This window comes from Ochotona curzoniae, unplaced genomic scaffold (assembly GCF_017591425.1).
Source record: "Ochotona curzoniae isolate NIBS_2020 unplaced genomic scaffold, NIBS_Ocur_1.0 contig_908, whole genome shotgun sequence".
NCBI lineage: Eukaryota > Metazoa > Chordata > Mammalia > Lagomorpha > Ochotonidae > Ochotona > Ochotona curzoniae.
The window spans coordinates 16,765,075-16,775,358 of NW_024466607.1; the positions used below are offsets into that span (position 1 = coordinate 16,765,075).

At 46.0% G+C, this 10,284-nt stretch overlaps 1 protein-coding gene across 3 annotated transcripts in view; it reads right to left on the bottom strand.

The window, feature by feature from the left end:
• The window catches only part of DCAF1 (DDB1 and CUL4 associated factor 1), a 66,372-nt gene extending 56,871 nt beyond the window's left edge, over window positions 1-9,501 (bottom strand). For 2 of the 3 annotated variants that reach the window (XM_040994551.1, XM_040994550.1), the window contains exon 1: window positions 9,369-9,501. The gene's annotated coding sequence lies outside the window, so the exon portion shown is untranslated. The remainder of the gene's footprint in view (window positions 1-9,368) is intronic. The other variant, XM_040994549.1, reaches the window with a different exon arrangement.
• Window positions 9,502-10,284: the final 783 nt, after the last annotated feature.

The following is a 10,284-nucleotide window of genomic DNA, read 5'->3' on the forward strand; positions in this document are numbered from 1 at the left end:
GCCAGTTCATATCCCAGCTGTTTCACCTTCCTTCAAACTCCCTGCTTGTGGCCTAGGAAAGCAGTCAAGGACAGCCCAGAGCCTTGGGACCCTGCAACCACAATGGAGACCCAGAGGAAGATCCAGGCACCTAGCCTCAGATCAGCTCACCTCCCGCTGTGGCTACGACTTGGGGGGTAAACCAACAGATAGAAGATCTTTCTCTGTGTCTCCTCTGTTCTTTGTAAATCTGACTTTCCAATGGAAATAGTAAGTCTTTAAAAAAAAAAAAAAGAAAAGAAAAGAAAGAGGGGGGCCCAACACTATAGCATAACAGCTAAAGTCCTCGCCTTGACAGCGCCCGGGATCCCATATGGGAACCTGCTCTAATCCCGGCAGTCCCACTTCCCAACCAGCTCCCTGCTTGTGGCCTGAGAATGCAGTGGACAACAGTCCAAAACTTTGGGAGACCCAGAAGAGGCTCCTGGCTTCGGACTGGCTCGGCTCCAGCCATTTTGCCCCTTAGGAAGCAAACCATCAAGCGGAAGATCTTCCTCTCTTTCTTTCCTCCTCTCTGTATATCTGTCTTTCCAATAAAAATAAACATAAATCTTAAAAAAAAATACCATAAAATTATTTGTCCTTCAGGCTTCCTCCCTAATCTCTCATCTGGTTTCCTGTGGCACAGAGAAGAGGCTAGAAAAAGAGGTAGAAAAGACTGTTGCATTGAGGATGCATGAATGCCCAGCAATGCATTATACAGGGAGCTGAGACACACACTGGAGTATCCAATTAAGACACCCACATAGGAGAGGCTTAAACAGGGGTGCAAAGGAGGGTGATAAATGAAAACCAAATGTTTTAGTTTATAGGATCAGGTTTTCTGCCCAAATAACCTTAGCATCAAAACATCAGATCCTGCCATGAAAAATGTAGTATTTTCACAGAAATAGTAACCATCCCAAAAAGTTTCACACATTGTTCTTCACAATCTGTTGTCGTTATGTCTGAAAAGAGTAAAAGAGATCTTCTATCTTCTGGCTCCTTCCACAAATGCCATGTAATAGCTAAGGTTTGGCTAGGTCAAAGTTGAGAGCTCAGAATTCAATCCAGGACTCTACGCATGGATGGCAGGGACCCAAACACCTCAGCCATCATGTGCAGCATTAGCAGGAAGCTGGACTGGAAATGAAGCTAAACTTGAACTCAAGCATTCTAACACGGGAGGTAGACAGGCCAAGAGGTAATTACCTGCTCTGTCTAATGCCTATTGCAGATTAGTGGATTGTTTTTACTTGTTTACAGAGAAAGAAAACTTCCATCTTGTGCTCACAGTGGCCAGGTGCTGAGCCAGAACAAGACTAAAACCTGGAATTCAATCCAGGTCACCTATGAAATTATTAACTCTTTTGAAGACATTTACTGCAAGACCAAAAAAAAAAGACAACTAACATAGTGCAAAAGTTAAGCCATCTCCTGTGATACCAGCATCCCACAACAGCAGCACCAATTGAAATTCTAGCTTGGTGATGATACAGCATGTAAACTGTCCATCTGTAATGGCAACATCCAAAATGGCCACCAGTTCAAGTCCACTTCCGGTCCAGCTCCCTGTTTATGGTCTGGCAAAGCAGCAGAGCAGATGTCAATTCCACAGGACCCTGCACCCACATGGGAGTCCTTGTTTCCAGCTTCAGATCAGTCCAGTTCTGGCTATATGGGGAATAAATTAGCAGCTGGAAGATCTCTATCTTTTCCTTTCTCTTTCAGAAAATAAATCTTAAAAAAAAAAAAAAAAGAAAAGAAAAAATTCCAGTTCCCTGCTAATGCACCTCATAGTAAAATACGCTTGGCATACTTGGATCCCTGCCACCCTCACGGGAACCCCAAATGGAGTCCCTGGTTTCCGAGATAGCCCTTGCTGTTGCAGTAATTCCACTCTCTAACACTGCTTTCAAATAAATCAATCTTACACACACACACAAACACACACATTGAGGGGCTCCACTTGTAGCACCAACATCCCTTATGGACATCAGTTCTAGTCCTAATCATCCATCTCCAAGTCCAAGTGCCAGCATCTCATACGGACAAAAGTTCATGTCCTGGCTGCTCTTCTTCCCTTCCAGCTCCCTGCCTACAGCCTGGGAAAGCAGCAGAGGAAGGCGCAAAGCCTTGGGCCCCTGCATCCACATGGCAGACTGGAAAGAAGCTCCTGGCTTCTGGCTCCTGGCTCCTAGCTTCAGACTGGTGCAGTAGCAGTGTGCAGCCATTTGGGCAGTGAGGCAGAGGATGAAAGATCTTTTTCTCTGTCTCTTCTTCTCTTTCAAATACAAATAAATCTTAAGCAAACAAATAAAAATGAAAAAGATTTTAAAGTGTTCAAATATTCATGGGTTTGGTTTTTTTTAAAACATCAATTTGAAAACGCTAGAGAGGGAGTGACACAGGCAGAAAGAATATTTCATTAAATAACAGCCTGGGCTAAGCCAGCAAAGCCAGGAACCAAGAACTTCATGGGGGAATTTCCAACATTAGTGCAGAAAACCAAATGCTTGGGCCGTCCTCAGCTGCTTTCCCAGGAGCATTAGCAGGGAGCTGGATCAGAAATGGAGCAGCCGGGAACCAATCAGGTGGCCATATGACCTGCATTGCTGACATCACAGATGGCAGCTTTACTAGCTATACCAACAGTACTGGCCCCCAAATATCTAGGCTCTAATAAAGCAGAAGCAACCTACACAGTACATGGTGAGTCACATCACCTAGGTTATTGCATAATTCCAAAAGAAACTATATCCCCCACAGCCCCTTCAAGGAACAAAACCAAGGCTTCTTCCCCGCAAAGCATCTACATTTTACACTCTGTAACCTACATTTCATAAAACAGAGCAGCAGTGAGATTGTGGACTTCTGAACTTATTTTGAGAAAACCCAGACTGCATTTTTAATAGCTACCTATAACCAAATATGAATCTTTATCATGTCTAAGTTGGGATAATTATAAAACTTGCAAACACAGCATAAAGAATTTCCATTTATCCTTCACCAAGTTCCATTTTCCCTAAAGTTACAATCTTACAGTAATGAGCTACACAAAAATTAATAAATGAACTTTGGTACATTATTAACTAAAACTCCAGACTTGATTTAGGTTTTGTCAGTTTTCCAATCAGGTTCCTCCTCTATACCCCTCATCTAGGGTACTACTTTGTATCTAGCTGCCATGACTCCAGAGTTCTATCTTGAGGGTTTACCATATTTTCCATAACTTTGACAATACTGAAGAGTACCAGTCAAGTATAACATGGCAATAATTTAACCAACTATTTTCACTAACAAATTTTATACTAAAGCCAAAAAAAATCTAGAGATTGGAAAAAGCAGGGCCCAGCATGATGGCTCAGTGGCTACATCCTCACCTTCATGTGCCAGGATCCCATCCGGATGTAGGTTCATTGTCCCAGCTGCTCCACTTCCCTTCCAGCTCCCTGCTTGGGGCCTGAAAAAACAGTAGAGGATGGCCCAAAGCCTTGAGACCCTGTACCCGTGTGGGAAAAGAAGCTCCTGGCTTCTGGCTTCAAATCGGCTCAGCTCTGGGCACTGAAGCTACTTTGAGAGTAAACCAGCAGATAGATCTTTCTGTCTCCTCTCTGTGAATCTGTCTTTCCAATAAAAATAAATAAATCTTCAAAAAGGAAAAAAAGCAATGACTAACAACAAAATTGATCTTTTCAGCTATGTTCTAGAAGTGTAAGATGCCTTTATTGGCGAATTAATTATGTATTTTGACTTGAAAGGGAAATTTTACAGAGAGAGGAGTGACAGAGAGAGAAGACCTTCCTGCCACTAAAGCCAGAGCAGGGCAGAGTCAATCCAAAAGCCAGGAGCCAAAAACTTCCTCTGAATCTCCCACATGGGTGCAAGCTTCCAAAAACCTGGGCAATCCTCTTCTACTTTCGCAGGCCATAAGCCAAGATCTGGACGGAAAGTGCAGCAGCTGGAACACTAATCAGCGAGCGCCCACATGGGATGCTGGTGCCATAGGGCTACGAGGATAAGCCTGTCAAGCCACTGCACTGCCCTATTGGTGAATTCTGACAAAAAAAAATTTTTTTTTGACAGTAGAGTGATGAAGAGATGAAGACAGAGAGATACAGAGAGAAAATCTCCCACCTGCTAGTTCATTGGCCTCAAAAGGCAGGGTTGAGCTGGTCAAATCCAGGAGCTTCTTCCACACACCAGTAGCAGCAGCCCAATTTCCTGGACCATCTTTCACTGTTTTCTCAGGCAATGAGCAAGGAGCTGTATCAAAAGTATCAGCAAAGGTCCAGTGCAGTAGCCCAGTGGTTAAAGTCCTCACCTTGCATAGACCGGGATCCCATATGGGCACCAGTTCATATCCCAGCTGTTTCACTACCCTTCCAGGTCCCTGCTTGTGACCTGGGAAAGCAGTCGAGGATGACCCAAGGCCATGGGACACTGCACCAGCATGGGAGACCTGGAGGAAGTTCCTTGCTCCAGACTTCGAAGTGGCTGAGCTCCTGGCATTGCAGCCACTTAGGCAGCAAACCAGAGGATGGTTTGCCTCTCCTTTTTATCTGATTTTCCAATAAAAATGAGTAAATCTTTAAAAAAACAAAAAAAGATAAAACATAAGAAAGCATACAAAAATCATATTGCTATTAAAGATTAACAGTGAAATCTAGAAAATAATTTTTTGGAGCCTGGTGTGATGGCCTAATTGACTAAAAATCCTCCCCTGCCAACCACCAGGATCCCATGAACTGGGTGCCAGTTCATGTCCCAGCAGCTCCACTTTCCATGGAGTTCCCGCCTGTAGCCTGGAATAGCAGTGGAGGATGGCCCAAAGCCTTGGGACCCTGCACCCACATGGGACACACAAAAGAAGATCCTGCCTTCAGATTAGCTCAGTTCTGGCTGTTGCAAGCATCTGAGCAGTGAATCAGTGAACGGAAGATCTTTTTCTCCCTCTCCCTGTAACTCTGATCTGCCTTTCCAATAAAAATAAATTTTTCAAAATGTTATAACAGCATCAGATAAAATATTCTAGCACATTTAACCAAAAGGTACAAGACTTATACAGTAAAAACTACAAAATACTGCTAAAGTGAAAGCAATCTAAATAACTACAAAGACATTATACGTTAATGGATTAAAATGGACTTTAAAATGGTAATACTCTCCAAAGTGGTCCGCAAATTCAATGCAATCCCTATCAAAATTCTAATGAACATTTTTGCAAAAATGTAAACACTGACTCTAAAATTCAAATTTCAGGGCCTGGTGCAGTGGCCTTGCGGCTAAAATCCTCGCCCTGAAAGCGCCAGGATCCCATATGGGTGCCAGTTCTAGTCCCAGTAGCTCCACTTCTCATCCAGCTCCCTGCTTGTGGCCTCAGAAAGCAGTCAAGGATGACCCAAAGCCTTGGGACCCTGCACCCATGTGGGAGACCCAAGGAAGAAGCTCCTGGCTTTGGATTGGCTTAGCTCCAGCCATTGTGGAAACTTGGGGAGTGAAATCAATGGATGGAAGAGCTTTCTCTCTTTCCTTCTCTTTCTGCCCTTCCAATAAAATAAATAAATCTTAAAAAAAAAGTAACCAACAGTTACAAGAAACTCAATATCAGTCATTAGGGAACTGCATATCAAAACCACAATGAGTCACCATTTATGTGTACCAAGATCGCTATAATAAATTTTAAAATTTTTTTTAGAATTCTTGGGCCCGGCGTGGTGGTGCAAGTGGTTAAGGTCCTTGCCTTGCACGCCCGGGATCCCATATGGGCGCCAGTTCTAATCCCGGCAGCCCCACTTCCCATCCAGCTCCCTGCCTGTGGCCCGGGAAAGCACTAGAGGACAGCCCAATGCTTTGGGACCCTGCACCGCGTGGGAGACCTGGAAGTTCCTGGATCCTGGCTTCGGATTGGCATAGCATCAGCCATTGTGCTCACGTGGGGAGGGAATCATCGGACAGAAGATCTTCCTCTCTGTATATCTGCCTTTCCAATAAAAAATAAATCTTTAAAAAAAATTTTTTTTTATAATTCTTAATAAGATTCAGTGTGATCTGTAGATACAATTATAGAATACAATGATGTTCCCTCCCTGTCTAGATTTTAAAAATCATAGTGTAAACACTGATAAGGACACACTGCAGATAGGAATGTAAAATGGTATGCCAGCCATGCAAGGCTATTTAGCAGCTCCTAAAAGTTGTTTCATTTGTTTTAATTAAACACAGACTTACCACATGACCAGAGCTGATGTTGGGGCCTATTAAGCTACCACTTGCAATGCTAGTATCCCATATGGGTGCCAGTTCAAGTTCTACTTGCTCCACTTCTGATCCAGTCCCCTGCTAATGCAGGGAAAAACAGCAGAGGATGACCTGAGTTTTTAGGAGCCTGGCACCCATGCGGCAGATTCAAAAAAAACTCCAAGTTCCTGGATTTGAATTGGCCCAACCCAAGCCACTGCAGTCACTTGGAGAGTGAACAGCAGATGGAAGACCTCTCTGTCTCTCCCTGTTTCTGTTCCTCCAATTATTTATTCAAATAAATAATTCTCTTAAAAATAAAATTAGCGGGCCCGGCGGCATGGCCTAGTGGCTAAAGTCCTCGCCTTGAATGCCCCGGGATCCCATTTGGCGCCAGGGGCGCCGGTTCTAATCCCCAGCAGCCCGCTTCCCATCCAGCTCCCTGCTTGTGGCCTGGGAAAGTAGTCGAGCTCAAAGCTTTGGGACCCTGCACCCATGTGGGAGACCTGGAAGAAGTTCCTGGTTCTGTGCCGCCATTACAGCTCACTTGGGGAGTGAATTGTCGGACAGAAGATCTTCCTGTCTCTCCTCCTCTCTGTATATCTGACTTTGCCATAAAAATGAATAAATCTTTTAAAACACAAATAAATAATAAAATGAGCAGGCCCGGCACAGTAGCCTACAGACCCAAGTCCTTGCCTTGCACACACTGGAATTCCATATGGGCGCTGGTTCTAGCCCTGGCAGACCCTACTTCCCTTCCAGCTCCCTATCTGTGACCTGGGAAAGCAGCTGAGGACAGCCCAAAGCCTTGGGACCCTGCATCTGAGTGGGAGACATGGAAAAAGCTCCAGATTGGCTCGGCTCCAGCTGTTGACTCACTTGGGGAGTGAATCAGTGGACAGATCTTCCTCTCTGTCTCTCCTCCTCTTTGTGTATCTGACTTTCCAATAAAAATAAATCTTTAAAAAATAAACAAATGGATATTTTTAAATAAACATAAATAAATGAATGAATGAATGAATAAATAAATAAATAAAACATTTAAAAAATAAAGTGGCATGTGGAAATTCTGGCCTATCCAGTAGTGATACAATAGTTATCAATGAGTGAATATCTACTAAGGAACAGACACTGCACTAAGTAATTTTACTTTGGCTATTTTGTTTTTTAACAGCCATTATGCCTATGCCACTTTTCAGATAAGGAATGAGGCTTAGAAAGCTTAAATTAAAAAAAGAAAAATGTTACTTGGTAGAAAAGGGTTTTAAGAATTCAAATCCCAACTCTGCTGACATACCTGAGATTTTGTCTATTTAACTTTTCCAAATCTCAATTTGCTTATTTGTAAATTGATACTTGTCTGTTTACCAAACTATTTAGAGGAATGTGCATATCCCAACATTGCCAATTGATTTCACAAAATAAATTAAGTAGAAAAAATACTGCAAAATATAACAATTGTTGGATCTGAATAAACTTTTACTATTTTTTTTTCAACTTTTGTGCTTGCTTCCATAATAAAATGTTACAAACAAAAAAAAAAAGGAAATATAAGAAGCCTGTCTCTTCCCAACACAGACCAACACTGTTGGATAAGGAAGGGCAGGGCTTGTGTATAGTATGCTGTCTCTTGTGAATAAAAAGGTGTGTGTGCATATTACACTAGAATAAACCATTTCTGGAACAAGCCACATTAAATTTCTGGATGAAAACATTTCATTTTCTCACTACACTTTACCCCCACATTTAACATTTTCCACTATTCTGAAGCTCCTAAGTTAAATTACCTGATATGCCCTCTTTGCTAACACATCACTGTACACTGGAGGGCCTGTTTACACAGATACTATTTTAACAAGACTGCAATCTTAAAACATCAGTAAGTGCCTTTACAAAAAAAAAAGTTCAACTTTAGAGTTTTCAGTGAAAACGTACTCAGTAATTACTAAGACATGTTAAAACCGTGTATAACCTATTCCTACTCCAGACTAAATGCGGCAATACGCCAACTCCAACCCTTACAACCAACCTGCACCGGACTCCTCCTCTTGCACTGTACAGCCGTAAAACACGTAGGAACCAACTGCGGCTTTGCGCGCAAAACTGCTTCCTTAACATTCCCCCGCATGTTCTAACAGAATAGCTCCTTAACATCCCAAAATAAATCACCGCTCAGAAATTAGTAACTGTTTTACACAGACCAAAATCCTGAGTTTCAATCACTAATTCGATTCTTGCTTAATTAACACATAAACGCACGCTTCATGTAAGCCTTAAAGGTAAACTTCGGGACACTGGAAATGAGGTTAACCTTACTGAGGAACCTGCCGCTCTGCACGTGAACGCGCTACAACAGGAAGTTGCTAGTACCAATGAAACACGCAGGTTCACCAACAGAGACCACAATAAGGGGGGAGAAAAATCCGCAACAGGCGGACAGAGTCCCGCGTGATTCGAAAATACTAGTTAACGTATTCCACACAAGGAAACACACAGCTCCTTCGCCGCCACGGGAGGAAACCAGACGGAAGAGATATCACAGCGAAGCCAACGCCTCCGACACCCCAAAGAGCGAACACCCCGGAAAACAAGTTCCCCGGAGCCAAGGCGGGCCCAGCAGCAGCTCGCAGCACCCTTCCCCGCCGCCCGGGAGACGGCACGGGCCGAGGGACCCGAGAGTCCGCCCAGGTTGACCGGGGCTGGAGGCGGAGACACGGCCGGGGCCCTGGCGGAGGGGGAGGCCGCCGTACGGCGGGGAAGATGGAGCCCCCCACAGCCCGTACGGACGAGGGAAGTGCAAGGCAGCCCCTCCTCCGGGCGGCGACGGGCGCCAAGAGCTCCTCTCGGGAAGCCGCTTTCGGGGGGACCGCAAGGCCGAGCTGCGAGGCCCCGCCCCGAGCCCCGGAATCCCCGGGGAAGCCGGCCGCCCCGGCCTCGCTGGCCGCCCCGACCCCGCCGGCCGCCCGGCCCGCCCCCTCCCCGCCGGCCGCCCGGGCAGGTGCTGCCCCTCCCCCAGCGCGGCGCCCACCCTCCCGGCCGGCCGGGCCCGGCTCCCGGCCTCGGCGCCCCCGTCCCGGAGGCCCAGCTTCCTCCTGCTCCCCACTCACCTTCGCGGGCGGCTCGGCCGCTTCCCCCCTGACCCCGCCAGAGGCCACAGTTCACACACACCACCTCAGGTCCCGCACTTTCTCCCTCACTCACACACAGCGCGACCACGGCTCCAGAGCGGCCCACAGATTTTGCGTCACTCGCGTGCTACGTGCCTCGAGCGCGCGCGCGCGCGCGCCGGTTTGGCGCGAGGATCGCAGGCGAGGGGCGGGAGTTCGTCCGCGAGAGCGGAAGGGAGGCGGGGTGCGGAGTCGAAAAAGCCCGAGGCGGCCTGGGAAATGAAGTTCCGCGTCTAGGAAGGCGGCCCGCCGGCGCTGATAGGCAGACAGGCCCTTGGCCCAGCGCATTGGCTGCCGGGATTTGTAGTTTTATGGTTAGACGCGAAGTGCTTGGAAAGCGGTCCTCCTGATATCGGTCTATAAAATCTCTTGACATAGCCTCGAAACTGTGCTCTGTATCATTTGTGTTTTATTATCTCACTTGTACCCATCGGGCCTAGCACATACCGAATTCAAAAAAGTACTTCTACAAGCCTACTCACTGAGGGGGCGGGGAGTGACTGGTTTTCCTTTTTTTTTCAAGAATTAAGCCTGCAGGAATCAGGAAATATTAGGTATTATGTGTAAGGCAACCATGGAGAGACTCAAGCCCATAGGTGCACGCAGGACTTGGCCTCAACTCATTTTACCTCAATTCCAGAATGTGTAAACGCCCCAAATTGCAGAACCAGTTAGTGGAACCCAAAGGACTTCGACCCAAGAATCCCTTTGCAGGACACGGAGCAGGAGCTTGGCCTGAGGAGACCCCGCCCCAGGGCCCCCCCGGGGAGTTCTGAAGCACATTTCTGGCATTTCTATCATATCCTCCCTTTCACGGGACACAGCAAGCAGTGGCCATACTCAGGTTCCACATCCC